This window comes from Leptodactylus fuscus, chromosome 4 (assembly GCF_031893055.1).
Source record: "Leptodactylus fuscus isolate aLepFus1 chromosome 4, aLepFus1.hap2, whole genome shotgun sequence".
Taxonomy (NCBI): Eukaryota; Metazoa; Chordata; class Amphibia; order Anura; family Leptodactylidae; genus Leptodactylus; species Leptodactylus fuscus.
In genome coordinates, this window is record NC_134268.1 from 16838471 (window position 1) to 16856388 (window position 17918).

General features: G+C 48.1%; 1 protein-coding gene across 5 annotated transcripts in view; it reads left to right on the forward strand.

The window, feature by feature from the left end:
* Positions 1–17918, forward strand: part of CYRIB (CYFIP related Rac1 interactor B) — a 109746-nt gene that overhangs the window by 60560 nt on the left and 31268 nt on the right. For all 5 annotated transcript variants that reach the window (XM_075270101.1, XM_075270098.1, XM_075270099.1 and 2 more), the window contains 2 exons: positions 7866–7946; positions 13556–13593. The gene's annotated coding sequence lies outside the window, so the exon portion shown is untranslated. The remainder of the gene's footprint in view (positions 1–7865; positions 7947–13555; positions 13594–17918) is intronic.

Consider the following 17918-nt stretch of genomic DNA (forward strand, 5'->3'; position numbering starts at 1 on the left):
TATGTGAGGGTATACCGGATGCTTCATACAGTATGTGAGGGTATACTGGACACTTCATACAGTATGTGAGGGTATACTGGTCGCTTCATACAGTATCTGGGTATACGGGGCCCTTCATACAGTATGTGAGGGTATACGGGGCCCTTCATACAGTATGTGAGGGTATACCGGATGCTTCATACAGTATGTGAGGGTATACTGGTTGGTTGCTTCATACAGTATGTGAGGGTATACGGGGTCCTTCATACAGTATGTGAGGGTATACTGGATGCTTCATACAGTATGTGAGGTTATACTGGATGCTTCATACAGTATGTGAGGGTATACCGGACGCTTCATACAGTATGTTAGGGTATACGGGGTCCTTCATACAGTATGTGAGGGTATACTGGATGCTTCATACAGTATGTGAGGGTATACTGGTTGGTTGCTTCATACAGTATGTTAGGGTATACGGGGTCCTTCATACAGTATGTGAGGGTATACTGGATGCTTCATACAGTATGTGAGGGTATACAGGGCCCTGCATACAGTATGACAATGTATACGGGGCCCTTCATGCACCATGTGAGCGGTGTAAGGTACTGAGTGCTCCAGATGTTTAAGGATCGTGCTGGAGGTGAACACCGACTGACAAAACCCTGAGCACGTAGGTGGGGAGGGGACGTGAGCCGGTCAGAGGCGAGCCGCAGCATGCCGATGTCCGGAGGCCAATATTCGAGTCTCTTACGTTATTCTCCTGGCACGGCGCTGCATAGAAATCATCTGCTTGTTGGTCATAGAAAGCAAAATGTCTTAAGTGCAGCCCCCAGTCCTGTGCACTATTGTCTGGAAATGTCACTGATTCCTCCATTATTCCTGGAGAGTGCTGGCTATATTGACTTATAGAAATACAAGTTCATGGGGGTCATCACTCGGCTTTTCATAGACTCTGCATGGCCCATGGCTGTGCACAGTTATTTTTTCCATGTCCTGTTATACTGCTGAACATATGCCAGTCTTCACTGTAGGTTTGGAATGCTATTCATGAACCCGGAGACACCGAACCGGCATGGCTGATAAGTCTGCACTGCTCTGTGCATATATATTCCACCTCTCCTGTTGCTCTGCTGTGTGTCAGTCTTCACTGCAGTTTTAGAATGTGTTCACTGACCAGGAGATGTATAATGAGTTTACATGTAGACAAGACCGTTATCCAGAATTGTAGAGGTAAAAACAGTGCTGAGTGTCAGTCTTCACTGTAGATTACCATTACATTCTTAAATCAGAAGGCTTAGAATGACAAGTGCTAAGATAGTCTTATTCCCACCATAGTCTGCAGGTTTTTCTGCATGCTCTTAAAGCAAACAGTCTTGTACAAATGTAGCGGAGAAAACAGGGGTTAATCTGTTAGTGGGCGTGGCTTAGCCAAGAGACAACGGTTTGACAATCTAGTTCTTACTGCAGACTTGGAGGGGTCTGTAGTGGGGAGAGGCTCCTGCTTCAGCTAGTTGCCTTATAGTCAGACACAGGACCGGATGGAGGCTCCTGCTGCGACCAGTGATCTTATAGTCAGATATAGGACTAGGGGGTGCCTGCTGCAGCCAGTTGCCTTTAAAGCCAGACTGGACAGGAGGGAGGCTGCTGCCAGTTGTCTTTGTTAGAAACAGGAGAGAGGAGGAGGTTCCTGTTGCATCCAGTTGTTATTATTTGATATGGGACAAAGGGAGGAGGAGGCTTCTGCTGCAGCCAGTTGTCATTGTTAGACACAGGACATGGGGGGGGGGAGAGGCTCCTTCTGCAGCCAGTTGTCATTGTTAGACACAGGACATGGGGGAGGCTCCTGCTGCAGCCAGTTGTCATTGTTAGGCACAGGAGAAAGGAGGAGGTTGCTGCTGCATCCAGTTGTTATTATTTGATATGGGACAAAGGGAGGAGGAGGCTTCTGCTGCAGCCAGTTGTCATTGTTAGACACAGGACATGGGGGGGGGGGAGAGGCTCCTTCTGCAGCCAGTTGTCATTGTTAGACACAGGACATGGGGGAGGCTCCTGCTGCAGCCAGTTGTCATTGTTAGGCACAGGAGAAAGGAGGAGGTTGCTGCTGCATCCAGTTGTTATTGTTTGACATGGGACAAAGGGAGGAGGAGGCTCCTGCTGCAGCCAGTTGTCATTGTTAGACACAGGACATGGGGGGGGGGGAGAGGCTCCTTCTGCAGCCAGTTGTCATTGTTAGACACAGGACATGGGGGAGGCTCCTGCTGCAGCCAGTTGTCATTGTTAGATACAGGACATGGGGGGGGGGGAGAGGCTCCTTCTGCAGCCAGTTGTCATTGTTAGACACAGGACATGGGGGGAGGCTCCTGCTGCAGCCAGTTGTCATTGTTAGACACAGGACATGGGGGGGGGGGGAGAGGCTCCTTCTGCAGCCAGTTGTCATTGTTAGACAGAGGACATGGGGGGAGGCTCCTGCTGCAGCCAGTTGTCATTGTTAGACATGGGACATGGGGGGAGGCTCCTGCTGCAGCCAGTTGTCATTGTTAGACACAGGACATGGGGGGAGGCTCCTGCTGCAGCCAGTTGTCATTGTTAGACACAGGACATGGGGGAGGCTCCTGCTGCAGCCAGTTGTCATTGTTAGACACAGGACATGGGGGGAGACTCCTGCTGCAGCCAGTTGTCATTGTTAGACACAGGACATGCGGGAGGCTCCTGCTGCAGCCAGTTGTCATTGTTAGACACAGGACTTGGGAGAGGCTTCTGCTGCAGCCAGTTGTCATTGTTAGACACAGGACATGGGGGAGGCTCCTGCTGCAGCCAGTTGTCATTGTTAGACACAGGACATGGGGGAGGCTCCTGCTGCAGCCAGTTGTCATTGTTAGACACAGGACATGGGGGAGGCTCCTGCTGCAGCCAGTTGTCATTGTTAGACACAGGACTTGGGGGAGGCTCCTGCTGCAGCCAGTTGTCTTCCAGTCAGATCCCACACCTAGTGTGCAGTGGAGCCACAGTATATGGACTTGTGGAAGGACATTGCTTGAATTGGACTTGTGTGAATTGCTCTTTTCTGAGCGGTATATAACACCAGCCTAATTATTCTCTAATCTAATATTCCTCCTCCTCCTCTTCGTAGCCCTCAGCTTTATGTTGTGTGCGCCGGAATTTGCTGCTCTCCATTCACGTCCTCAGCGAGCGCCTGCCGTCATCTTGTAGCTGCTGACATAAAGCGCAAACCCCTCTGTGGCCTCCATTAAACGTTCAGATCTGGCGATGGCCCTGCCCAGTGACCCGGGCACAGCCTGACCCCATGAGCGCTAAATTTGGAGATTCCCCCCTGAATGGTCCAAAGGCATGAAAGGGAAGACATTAATGAATGCGCTTATTTAATTTTACATCACTGACGAGCTTCCAGCTCCTTGAAGTCGGGCTGAGCGCCCCCAAGGGCGCGACTAATTAAACACCAGAGACCTGCGCTGACTAATCGGGGACAGCCAATTGGAAACGCTCTCCATTCCCAGGGTGGGATCATTTTATTTTTTTTTAAATTAAGTTTTTCTTATTTAACCCTTTCTGCATGAAGAACGACTGCTGCAAAAGAAGGACACGTCACCCGCTGAAGGGGTTAAACCGCAGGGATACATCGGAGGATCTGTCGCTCTTTGATGTTGCTGCATAGCGTCATCATCGTATAATGAATCGTTCTGGAATTTTCTAATATTGGGTGGTGACGCATTGCTGCCCACACTCCTTTCCGTGCGGGGATTTGGGTGGATATATTCATCATGTGGACATGGATATATCCATCACTAACAGCAAGCAGAGATCTTGAAAATGGCGAAGAATCGTTGATATATACAACAAAGACCGTATTGATACATGAAGCTTAATGGATTGTCGAAATGTTTTAATAACCCCTCCCCTTTAAATATTTGTTTACTGCCCCTTTAACTCCACCATTCTTCGTAGCCTCCGGTTTCGTCCTCGCAACAGGCTCCGGCCTTTGTAATATTAAGTGAAGATTTCTTGTCCGTTTCCCATTAGCGCTTGCTCGTGTGCACAGTAGTCGTATTGGGAGAACGTCCAAGAACTTTCTCTGTGGGGAATGTTGGCGTTCGTGGCCTAAGTGAAGTTCAGAGCTCCGACGCCAAACACATGGCTCGACATCACTCCGCGAAACAGTCTGGCGGGAGTCTCGACATCAGGGGAAATTTTAGTTTTTTATGATTTCAAAGACCAGGCGCAGACTCCTTGTGTTTTGTTATTGGCTATAGCGGGAACGCCTGATGGTTGGGGGTCCTCTTCTGCGGCTACAGGAGAGTGACGACCCTCTGATAGGTTCGGTGAGGATGGGGGCATCGGCTCTCTACCAGAATTAAAGATAGATTTCCTCAGAGACTTCGGTCATGTGAACAAAAATTGGGCTAATTTTCGTACTACTGGGCTGGTTCATATGTCGGATTTTGATGCCGAATTTGCCAAAAATTTTCTTTTTTTTAATGTAGATTGTGAGCCCCATATAGAGATCACAATGTACGGGGAGAACATACAAACTCCTGGCAGATGTTGTTCCTGGTGGGATTTGAACCCAGGACTCCACCGCTGCAACCACTGAGCCATCGTGTTGCCCCAAATTTTGTCAAAAAATTTCCAAGGTTTGTTAACTGATGATTTCTCCAGCACCCCTAGGGGCCACGCCAGGTTCATTGGTCACAAATGTATGGCGCTGTGCTTGGTGTCGTCACCCGAATGTGAAGAGCTGATCAGTGGTGATCGCAAGTGTTCAATCCCTGACGATCTGTGGATAGGTCATCAATTGATAAGCCTGGAAAACCCCCATGGTGCCAAAGTTGACTTGCCATCTGCGACCAAAAATCTAGCAGGCTTGGCTTTTTTCACGACTGTCGTGTCACCTGGTGTGTAATGACACAACTACACGAATCTACAGGGTGGGAGATAAATGTGTAGTCACAATTATTGAATTATTTTAGACCACGCCCTTTTTTTTTTTTTTTACCAGACTCCCGTGTCGTGGTATTCATTTGGCGAATCTTTTCAGAGTTTTCTTGCAAAAATTTTTTATGGTCTGGGGTCTGAAGAGAGGTGAGTAAACCTAACAAACAGCGGTACTCCCCTCTCCTGGGGTCCAGTACAGATCCCTGTCCCCTTTAGGCCTCCTGAATGACGTCAAAGATTGGGCTTCAGCGGATCATAAGACATCATGTCATCTGTGTCTTTGTGTCATGATGCCGCTTGAGCCGCGTGACTGCTGATGTCATTCAAGTGGCTGGAAGAGGCTCAAAGAGGATGGAGATCTGCGCCGGAGCCCAGGAGAGGTGAGTAACACGGTTTTGTTATATTCTTTTCCTCTCTACCAATTCTAGTTTGAAGAGACCCCAAAGTATAGTAACGCAGCTCCGTCTAGACTTGTTCGGTCTGAATGAATACCGTAATAAGCAAAGCGAAAATGCCCAAAAATAAGTTAATCTGAAACCTAAGGCCGTGTACGATCCGTTCTGTATTAGAGCTGTAAATCCTATCCTGACTTGGTTTTTTCCATACATAGATCCCAGTGATGCCTCTAGTGTGTGTCTTTAGACTGGATCTGCAGCAATAATACGGTCATGTTATGACAGTGTGAATGCGGCCTAAGTGGCATCTTGCCGTTCCTCCTTACACCCGATGTCCGTCCGCTTCTTTTGAAGTAGACATTGTCTTGTTCTATTCTCCGGCCTTACATCACCGATCCTGCGTGTTATTTGCATAGTGGTGTGTGAATGCAGAGTCTGCTAACCCTTCCCTTGCCGACAGCGCTGGTGACACAATGCCGTGCATGCGCCCAGAGTGCCGTACAGGATGCATCGGGAGTTAATTGCGCGGCGGTTATGGGAAGGCGTTGAGCGAGCGCTTCCCCATTCTACGAGGCTTCCCTTTTCTGTGATTACGGGATGTATAAAAGCCTCAGAAGAAGGAAGTTTCCACAAAGGAGCGCGAGACTGAGAATGGTTACGCCACCTGATGCGCGGGTACTACTACTCCCAGCATGTCGCCCCATTCATAGACCATTGAGGCGCGCTGCAATGTGACTTTCTAATGTGTATTGGGACTAATATCATCCTATACACGGCTTTAGTTATTGTGTGCCCGTCTGCATTGGAATACTCTACTCGCCTCCAGAGCAGCCTTCAAAATTCTGCATGGAAACTGACAGCCATGTGACCGGTGACTGTGTCACTGTTATCTGAGCTTGTATAAGTACGCAATACCACACGCGACCTGTGGAGCAATGGGGCGCTGTTTTTCTAGCACTATACAACCCCATTATGGCTCTGTTCACACTGCAGTTTGTACAAATGACACAGGATTTATGGGCTCATTACACCCCATTTATCAAAACTGTAAAACGGTTGTCCAATCAGAGCTCAGCTTTCATTTCTACTGGTGTCTTTGTTGACCATAGCCACCAATCAGAGCTCAGCTTTCATTTTTATCATCTTTGTTGCCCATAGCAGCCAATCAGAATTCAACTTTCATTTTTCTAGTTGCTATAGGTAGCAAAGTCAGCTGTGGGAAAATTAAAAGCTGAGCTGTGATTGGTTGCCACAGGCAATAGAGATAGGTGTGGAACATAAAAGCTGAGCTGTGATTGGCTGCTTTGGTCAACCAAGACACCAGGAGAAATGAGAGTCGAGCTCTGATTGGCTACTACAAGTGAGAAATGAAATCTGGGCTCTGATTGGTCGCTATAGGCAGTATAGATAAAGGCTGTGCTCCGATTGGCTGGTATGGACATTACAGATGTCTGCAGACAAATGACTATGCTATAGGCAACAAAGACTCCCAGAGAAATGAAAGCTGAGCTCTTATTGGCTGCTGTAGGCAATAGAGACCGCTGTGGAACATAAAAGCTGAGCTGTGATTGGTTACTGTGGACAGTCTTACTATTGGACAGTTTTTGCCTCTAATTGACGTGACATAGAGCACAGGTTGTTATTATTATTTCTATATCGCCATCTTTATCTATGGCGCTGTACAAATCCAGTCACCTATAGGAAACCCTTGCCGTATACTATATACAGGTTGCTCGGCCCGAGATTGTTGCAGGTCGCACCGTTCTGCCTGCCAATATCTGACTATAACAGGTATGGATGACCCCCCTCCCCCCATAACTAGTCTTAACTAGGGGCTCCGACTGTCTGAGCGTGCAGTGATGTTGTAGTCCTGATCTCGGAGTGGGGTACCTGGAGCATCTGTGTTATTTCTTCTCCAGTATATACATGTCCCTCTGCTGTTACCCCTGTCGGTGCTCAGAGTAACAGATAAATGGCCCCTGCAGGTAAAATAGCGGGGAGGGGGCGGCCGCAGCGAGGCTGGAACTGGTTCTACTTCATAACTGGGATTGTTACTCAGATTTCTGTGTCCTCGGGCAAGGATTTCTGCTGATGCTGACAGCTAGTCATATACTGTCATACACATGGTATATACTGTCAGATACACAATATATACTGTATACACTGTCATACACATGATATATACTGTCAGATACACAATATATACTGTATACACTGTCATACACATGGTATATACTGTCAGATACACAATATATACTGTATACACTGTCATACACATGATATATACTGTCAGATACATAATACATACCCTATATACTGTCTCACATGATATATACTGTATTTTCTGGTCACCCAGCTGTCTAAGTCCTGCTGTCCTACCTATCTCTCTTGTTGGCTCACTAGGCATATAGGTGACTAGCCACCCAGCTTTCCCAGAATCCACTGTATGCGGTTAACCCTTTAAGTACTGTGTTTTCTATATTGTGAGGTTTCTGCTTTGATCCCGATGGCTGACTCTTTGTGGGTTCTGCTTCATTCCAGGTCTTCACCATTGCGCTGCCGCACCTCGACGTCTGCTGACGGGAGATTCTCGGAAGTACTTGAGGAGCGTCTCATCTACGGGTAAATATTTGCTCAGCTGTCCCTCTTCACAAGTCGGGCCGCGTACAGAGAACGGCGTGAAGGGACTTGTCCATCGCAACGTGTCTCCTCCATCTGTGTCTGCTCTCCTGTGTTCTGTAGTAAATGCCCCCCCCCCCCCCCCCCCCCCCGTCCTCATGACTGGCGTCACCCCACAATCTGCTCTCCACTGCCGAGTCCTGGCCGCCATCTTTATATTTGGTGGGGACGCTTATTTTCTAAAAATCTACTTTTTAATAACTTTTGTGTGGAATTTACTGATCCATTTGTGCTGGTGTAGCCGGGTGTAGTCGCGCCATAGTGTTGGGGCTTGGCCCCTTATTTTGCGCCAAAGATGCGCCACATTGTTCCTTCTGCGTGCTGTGTGATACTGTGCAGGAGAGCTGTGTATCTAAGCCTCTCCTGTGTGATACTGTGCAGGAAAGCTGTGTATCTAAGCCTGTCCTGTGTGATACTGTGCAGGAAAGCTGTGTATCTAAGCCTGTCCTGTGTGATACTGTGCAGGTGATCTGTGTATCTAAGCCTGTCCTGTGTGATACTGTGCAGGTGAGCTGTGTATCTAAGCCTGTCCTGTGTGATACTGTGCAGGTGAACTGTGTATCTAAGCCTGCCCTGTGTGATACTGTGCAGGTGTGCTGTGTATCTAAGCCTGTCCTGTGTGATACTGTGCAGGTAAGCTGTGTATCTAAGCCTGTCCTGTGTGATACTCTGCAGGTGAGCTGTGTATCTAAGCCTGTCCTGTGTTATACAGTGCAGGTGAGCTGTGTATCTAAGCCTGTCCTGTGTGATACTGTGCAGGAGAGCTGTGTATCTAAGCCTGTCCTGTGTGATACTGTGCGGCTGAGCTGTGTATCTAAGCCTGTCCTATGTGATACTGTGCAGGTGAGCTGTGTATCTAAGCCTGTCCTGTGTGATACTGTGCAGGTGAGCTGTGTATCTAAGCCTGTCCTGTGTGATACTGTGCAGGTGAGCTGTGTATCTAAGCCTGTCCTGTGTGATACTGTGCAGGAGAGCTGTGTATCTAAGCCTGTCCTGTGTTATACTGTGCGGCTGAGCTGTGTATCTAAGCCTGTCCTGTGTGATACTGTGCAGGAGAGCTGTGTATCTAAGCCTGTCCTGTGTGATACTGTGCGGCTGAGCTGTGTATCTAAGCCTGTCCTGTGTGATACTGTGCAGGAGAGCTGTGTATCTAAGCCTGTCCTGTGTGATACTGTGCAGGTGAGCTGTATCTAAGCCTGTCTTGTGTGATACTGTATACTGAGCTGTGTATCTAAGCCTGTCCTGTGTGATACTGTGCAGGTGAGCTGTGTATCTAAGCCTGTCCTGTGTGATACTGTGCAGGTGAGCTGTGTATCTAAGCCTGTCCTGTGTGATACTGTGCGGCTGAGCTGTATCTAAGCCTGTCCTGTGTGATACTGTGCAGGAGAGCTGTGTATCTAATCCTGTCCTGTGTGATACTGTGCAGGTGAGCTGTGTATCTAATCCTGTCCTGTGTGATACTGTGCGGCTGAGCTGTATCTAAGCCTGTCCTGTGTGATACAGTGCAGGTGAGCTGTGTATCTAAGCCTTCCTGTGTGATACTGTGCAGGAGAGCTGTGTATCTAAGCCTGTCCTGTGTGATACTGTGCGGCTGAGCTGTATCTAAGCCTGTCCTGTGTGATACTGTGCAGGTGAGCTGTATCTAAGCCTGTCCTGTGTGATACTGTATACTGAGCTGTGTATCTAAGCCTTCCTGTGTGATACAGTGCAGGAGAGCTGTGTATCTAAGCCTGTCCTGTGTGATACTGTGCGGCTGAGCTGTATCTAAGCCTGTCCTGTGTGATACTGTGCGGCTGAGCTGTATCTAAGCCTGTCCTGTGTGATACTGTGCAGGTGAGCTGTATCTAAGCCTGTCTTGTGTGATACTGTATACTGAGTTGTGTATCTAAGCCTGTCCTGTGTGATACTGTGCGGCTGAGCTGTATCTAAGCCTGTCCTGTGTGATACTGTATACTGAGCTGTGTATCTAAGCCTGTCCTGTGTGATACAGTGCAGGAGAGCTGTGTATCTAAGCCTGTCCTGTGTGATACTGTGCAGGTGAGCTGTATCTAAGCCTGTCTTGTGTGATACTGTATACTGAGCTGTGTATCTAAGCCTGTCCTGTGTGATACTGTGCAGGTGTGATGTGTATCTAAGCCTGTCCTGTGTGATACTGTGCAGGTGAGCTGTGTATCTAAGCCTGTCCTGTGTGATACTGTGCGGCTGAGCTGTATCTAAGCCTGTCCTGTGTGATACTGTGCAGGTGAGCTGTGTATCTAAGCCTCTCCTGTGTGATACAGTGCAGGTGAGCTGTGTATCTAAGCCTTCCTGTGTGATACTGTGCGGCTGAGCTGTATCTAAGCCTGTCCTGTGTGATACTGTATACTGAGCTGTGTATCTAAGCCTGTCCTGTGTGATACTGTATACTGAGCTGTGTATCTAAGCCTGTCCTGTGTGATACTGTGCAGGTGAGCTGTATCTAAGCCTGTCTTGTGTGATACTGTATACTGAGCTGTGTATCTAAGCCTGTCCTGTGTGATACTGTGCGGCTGAGCTGTATCTAAGCCTGTCCTGTGTGATACTGTGCAGGTGAGCTGTGTATCTAAGCCTCTCCTGTGTGATACTGTGCAGGAGAGCTGTGTATCTAAGCCTGTCCTGCGTGATACTGTGCGGCTGAGCTGTATCTAAGCCTGTCCTGTGTGATACTGTGCAGGTGAGCTGTGTATCTAAGCCTTCCTGTGTGATACTGTGCAGGAGAGCTGTGTATCTAAGCCTGTCCTGTGTGATACTGTGCGGCTGAGCTGTATCTAAGCCTGTCCTGTGTGATACTGTGCAGGTGAGCTGTGTATCTAAGCCTTCCTGTGTGATACTGTGCAGGAGAGCTGTGTATCTAAGCCTGTCCTGTGTGATACTGTGCGGCTGAGCTGTATCTAAGCCTGTCTTGTGTGATACAGTGTATAGATCTGGTGCATACAGGTTTATCCGCTGAGTTGCTGTATCTAATACCGCCATGTGTGATACAGCCCTGCTGTCTTGTATGTAAATACAATCTTCTGCCGCCCCCTGCTGTCAGTTTTAGGTACCGCACTATAGTTCACCTAGTTCAGGATGAGTGATGGAGACATTTCTCACATCTCTCCTATAGCGGCTCCTTAATATGAAGATCTCACCAGGGGACCCCCATTAACCCCCAGAAGGGTACCCTGATACAGAATCTGTATCCTAACCACCAAGCCAAACTATGAGATGGCATTACTGTGGTCCATAGCGCCCTCTGAGATCGGGATCAGATCCAGCTCTTCTCTCCGCACCCCCTTCTTACCAGTTTAGGAGGATCTGAAGCTACTAACAGGGCCTCTGCGGTACTAGGAGGGGGGGGGATGTAATATACTGCATGTGTGACAGTGCTTAATACCAGGGGGTCCTGCTGTGACTAATAGTGACGTAGTGGGGGCTTCTCTCATCTCTGGGGTATTCTTGCATAAATATCCTATAAATGTCCTCACACTGGGGGTCCGGCTGCTACAATAAAGGGGTTTCATCACTGCTGTATCCATGGTACAGGGCCCTGCTACACTGCTGTGTTACTTCGCTGCCACCTTGTGGTCGTTTTTGATTACTACAAGTATAAAATACTGCAGAATTATACACATGGCTGGAGGAAATCTCATCAGTTATGTGGCTGCAATACAGAATCCCTTTCACTCTTACCAAATGGCAGCTCTTGGCATTTTGATGCAGCTCTGGATGTGACTAGAGTATAAGACCTATATACTGCCAAACTGCCAAAGGACTGAAAGAGGAACAGAATATGCGGCGCTATATGCGAACGTAGCCCAACTCACTTCCACTGTGATCCTGCTGAATCCCATCCATTTATCTTTGTGGCCCTGAGTTATAATGTTCCCCCTCCAGCTGCCCCCGCATTATAATGTCCCCCTTCCAGCTGCCCCCACATTATAATGTCCCCCCTCCAGCTGCCCCCGCATTATAATGTCCCCCTCCAGCTGCCCCCGCATTATAATGTCCCCCTCCAGCTGTCCCCACATTATAATGTCCCCCTCCAGCTGCCCCCGCATTATAATGTCCCCCTCCAGCTGTCCCCACATTATAATGTCCCCTCCAGCTGTCCCCACATTATAATGTCCCCCCTCCAGCTGCTCCCGCATTATAATGTCCCCCCTCCAGCTGCCCCCGCATTATAATGTCCCCCTCCAGCTGCCCCCGCATTATAATGTCCCCCCTCCAGCTGCCCCCGCATTATAATGTCCCCCTCCAGCTGTCCCCACATTATAATGTCCCCCTCCAGCTGTCCCCACATTATAATGTCCCCCTCCAGCTGTCCCCACATTATAATGTCCCCCTCCAGCTGTCCCCACATTATAATGTCCCCCCTCCAGCTGCCCCTGCATTATAATGTCCCCCTCCAGCTGTCCCCACATTATAATGTCCTCCCTCCAGCTGCCCCCGCATTATAATGTCCCCCTCCAGCTGTCCCCACATTATAATGTCCCCCCTCCAGCTGCCCCCGCATTATAATGTCCCCCCTCCAGCTGTCCCCACATTATAATGTCCTTCTCCAGCTGTCCCCACATTATAATGTCCCCCCTCCAGCTGCTCCCGCATTATAATGTCCCCCCTCCAGCTGCTCCCGCATTATAATGTCCCCCCTCCAGCTGCCCCTGCATTATAATGTCCCCCTCCAGCTGTCCCCACATTATAATGTCCTCCCTCCAGCTGCCCCCGCATTATAATGTCCCCCTCCAGCTGTCCCCACATTATAATGTCCCCCCTCCAGCTGCCCCCGCATTATAATGTCCCCCCTCCAGCTGTCCCCACATTATAATGTCCTTCTCCAGCTGTCCCCACATTATAATGTCCTTCTCCAGCTGTCCCCACATTATAATGTCCCCCCTCCAGCTGCTCCCGCATTATAATGTCCCCCCTCCAGCTGCCCCCGCATTATAATGTCCCCCTCCAGCTGTCCCCATATTATAATGTCCCCCCTCCAGCTGCCCCTGCATTATAATGTCCCCCTCCAGCTGTCCCCACATTATAATGTCCCCCCTCCAGCTGCCCCCGCATTATAATGTCCCCCTCCAGCTGTCCCCACATTATAATGTCCCCCCTCCAGCTGCCCCCGCATTATAATGTCCCTCTCTTGGTGACACCAAAATATAAGACCGTGACAATCCGATCCAGCTGCGACATCTATGCGTCTACAATTTTTTTTTCTGTGTTGCTGCTACACAATTGATGTCTATTGCAGCTGTGCAGGGTTGGATTTTGTGCGACTCTTGTGTTGCAGCGGGTTGCACGTGACCCCATAGAAATGCATAACCTTTTTTGTTGTGCAACTTATATGTGATTTCTAGTTGTGTGACAATGTTGCTGTGTAATGTCTGAGAGGTGGAGTCATGTGAGGGGCTAAACATGTCAATATGATCCCCATGGCAGACCCTGACCAGATTACATACGGTACTCCCTCACAGCCGCCCCCATCCCCCTTCTTTTTGATTCTTTAGTCATGTTGGGTCTGTATTAACTAACATGTCATGTTCTGTGTTTTGCAGGTTGGGAGCCGAAATATCAAGTACAACACTGGGCGTAGGTGAGCGACATATCTACATTTATATGTAATGCCGACCAGTGTATATATGTGTTATAAACATCTATATATATGTAATGTGTGAGGAACATGTCCGCCATTATATACCTCATATACAGAAAGATTCCAATCACTGTAAAATACTAAACCAGCAGAATAGTGAGTGCAGCTCTGGAGTATAATACAGGATAAGTAATGTAATGTATGTACACAGTGACTGTACCAGCAGAATAGTGAGCGCAGCTCTGGAGTATAATACAGGATAAGTAATGTAATGTATGTACACAGTGACTGCACCAGCAGAATAGTGAGCGCAGCTCTGGAGTATAATACAAGATAAGTAATGTAATGTATGTACACAGTGACTGCACCAGCAGAATAGTGAGCGCAGCTCTGGAGTATAATACAGGATAAGTAATGTAATGTATGTACACAGTGACTGTACCAGCAGAATAGTGAGCGCAGCTCTGGAGTATAATACAAGATAAGTAATGTAATGTATGTACACAGTGACTGCACCAGCAGAATAGTGAGCGCAGCTCTGGAGTATAATACAGGATAAGTAATGTAATGTATGTACACAGTGACTGTACCAGCAGAATAGTGAGCGCAGCTCTGGAGTATAATACAGGATAAGTAATGTAATGTATGTACACAGTGACTGCACCAGCAGAATAGTGAGCGCAGCTCTGGAGTATAATACAGGATAAGTAATGTAATGTATGTACACAGTAACTGCACCAGCAGAATAGTGAGCGCAGCTCTGGAGTATAATACAGGATAAGTAATGTAATGTATGTACACAGTGACTGCACCAGCAGAATAGTGAGCGCAGCTCTGGAGTATAATACAGGATAAGTAATGTAATGTATGTACACAGTGACTGTACCAGCAGAATAGTGAGAGCAGCTCTGGAGTATAATACAGGATAAGTAATGTAATGTATGTACACAGTGACTGCACCAGCAGAATAGTGAGCGCAGCTCTGGAGTATAATACAGGATAAGTAATGTAATGTATGTACACAGTGACCGCACCAGCAGAATAGTGAGCGCAGCTCTGCAGTATAATACAGGATGTAACTCAGCATCAGTACAGGATATGTAATATACTTTTTTTTCCCCCCACTTTCAGTTTATAAATGGCAGAATCCCATGGACCCTGGTATAATCAGTGGGCTCTGCCGGGTTCTGTGTGTAACTTCTGTTGTATTGGTCAATGAACCCTAATGATGGAGATCCCTGTGCTAGTGTGACGTATCAGCAGCCCAATCCCTCGTGTTCTGATGGATTGCTACAATGTATCAGCCTCCCAGAGAATTTCTAGACCGGATACGATAGTAACATACCCTCAGCTGTGAGAATCTTTAGCTTTTTTTTTACAGATTTTCAGACTCTGAATCAAAGTAAAATGTTTCTATTTACTGACAGCAGACACAGATGTGGTCATGTGGTGTGGTCATGTGGTGAGATCATGTGACCACTGTATAGCATGCATTATAGCAAAGTACGGCTGGGGCGAGGTTTCTGAGCAATCAGTGCTGTTAGTTTTGGTGCCTTATATACTATTTAGTCTCTGTACTGTCAGGTGGGTGGTGTCAGGCAGATTCTGAGCTCTGACACCAGATGCCTCTGATTGGAGCTTTGAGCCACACCCCCTGCCTGACACCGCCCACCTGACACTGCCCACCTGACACTACAGAGCTTAAATACACATCAAGCACCAAACCTGCCCTTGTTACTCAGGAGTGGTGGGGGCTAGGGAGAAAATTCCAGCTGTTCTGCAATCAGTGAAGGGGCAGCTTTTAGGTGTTGAAAACTTTATTTGGTGGAGGGGGTGAAAGGTCCTCTTTAACCCTTTCCCCACCTTTAGATGCCGGGTCTTTAAAAATGGCAGCCTGTGGTAGGAAGGGGTTAAAGGCCACAGATTCTATGATGCTGGGCCGCTGCTGACCCATGGGACTCTGAGATGACCCCCCCCCCTCCCCTGCTGAACAGGTCATGTTATGGGTGAGCCCAGTAATGTCGCTGCCACCTCGTGGCCTGTATGTGTATGACCTTCTGATGAGTTCAAGGAACTTTTTTGGAAGAATTAAGATAATTCATTTTGTTTTTATAACCTATTAGCCAGACTAGCCTTATAGGTGAGCGTCCCAGACTTTGGGACCCCCGCCATTGCTGATCATGTAACGGTTTGTTTCTTGTGCTGCCCTATAGACGTCCATTATCCTAGTCCACGTCTTAGTGATAGGTGTTCATTCAGCCCAATAATGACCCAGCTCTGTACACTTATAGGGCCTGCTGGGGGGCTTTAGTTCTGTGCCCCTATACATGTACATTGTGGGTATATACCTCTTGCCAGGACCAGGTCGGCCACTAGATGGACTAGGCGGCCGGGGGACCGGAAGATAGAAGTGTTTATTACCCCTGTTGTCTTCTTATCCAGCCCATAGGAATTGTCGCTACCGCTGTTGGACCCTTTCCCTGGACAGAGCAGATCAGCTTGGCCTTCTCACAAATGGGGGTTGTTTTACACCGATTGTAAACAGCAAAATAATATTCATACCCCCGTCATCCAGCAAACAGATAATATATATATATATATATATATATATATATATATATATATATATATGTATGTATGTATGTATTTTTTTTGTATTTTCACTAGAAGTACTGAAATGCCTCATTTTTGTGCAGTTTATCTTTGTAGTGTCTTCTCCAAACTCACCACTAGATGTCAGTGTTCCTCCACCACACAGGTGACTCGGGAGGGGGAGGGGGGGGGGTGCTCCAGCCGGCCCTCCTGTAAGTCAGCGCTATTAGGATTTCCATAACCGTATCGTTTCTACACCTTTATACACAATGTCAGTGTTTTAGGATAAAGTGCGGGGTCTGCCGGAGTCTGATATGACTATTAGAGGAGTAATCTGACCGCCTGTTCTTAGGATAGGTCATCGTGTGATCAATAGGGGTCTGACGCTGGACCCTCACAAATCAGCTGGATCAAGAGGTTTGGGTGAGCGCTGCACTGCTTACCGAGCACAGCGCCGTACATATCTGTGTTGCTGCGCTTGATATTGCAGCTCAGCCCCATTCACTTGAATGGGACTGAACTGCTATATATGGATAGTGAAGAGGCCGCAGCCTCTTCATAGAGCTGATCATTAAGGGCCCTGGGTATTGGACCCCCCACCGATCAAACACGAATGACCTATTCTAAGGACAAATCAATATAATAAGCTTCTGTGTTACTACACCAGTAAAGGATTGCTCTAAAATTAATAAAAAATTAAAAATAATTCAGATTTCTCACAAAACAGCCCCACACACGTGCACAGGTTGAGCCTGGTATTGCAGCTTAGCTCTGTGGAAGGGAATGGGGTTATCCTGCAAGACCAGGCACAACCTATAGGTGGGGTTTTATCTGTTTTTGCAAGAAAGCCGCCATGTTTTTTCAAAGAGGACTTAACTATTGATGGCCTGTCCTCGTCGCCTCTCCTTCTTGGCATCATGTTCAATGGTCACATGGGACTGAGCTGCAATACCAATCACAGTCAGTATACGATGTGTGGCGCTGTCCTTGGTAAGCAATAAAGAGGCTGCAGTGATCGGTGGGGATCCACCCCATTAATCCTGTATTAAGGGTTTGGGGGGTCTCAGCTGCACTCCCTCTATTTTGGCCCCCTGATGCCTCTTACCATTGGAGGGTTCTGCTATAACCAATACCGAGGAGGGCCCCCCTGTACCCCCATAAACACCCTTCAGGCCACCAATCATTAAAGGAGTTGTATAGGATTATAAAGTATGGCTGTTTTCTTCCTAAAACAGCGCCCCTCCTGTCCACAGGCTATGTTTTGTATTGCAGATCTTTTGACTATAACCAAGCCAAGCTGCAATACCAGATACAGCCCGTGGTCAGGTATGGCGCTGTTTCCCATCCTCAAGCAGCCATGTTGATCTCCTCCTGCTGCAGCCTCTGGTTAACCCCTTGTGCCCTGCACCTCTGGTGCGCCCGGCGCCTCGCAGCCATTAGGATTCAGATGTTTCACGCAGGCCGTGCAGAGAACCCCCAGACGAGTGTGCGGCCGGCCCCGCGTACCCCCCGGTATCACACTGGGCTGTTTGCAGCATGAAGGGCATGCGTGCAAGGCTTGTTTTCGGCTCGTGTATCTGCTTTCCGCCTGTCCGGTCCTGACACGGAGCCTGTCATCATCCATCCCCATAAGGCTGCGGCGGTGAGCGTGATGCTAATGGGATGCGGCGTCCCGTATGTCAGACTCCATAGAAGTAGGTCAAGTTTATCATTGTGTCCTTGGCTGGTGGGTC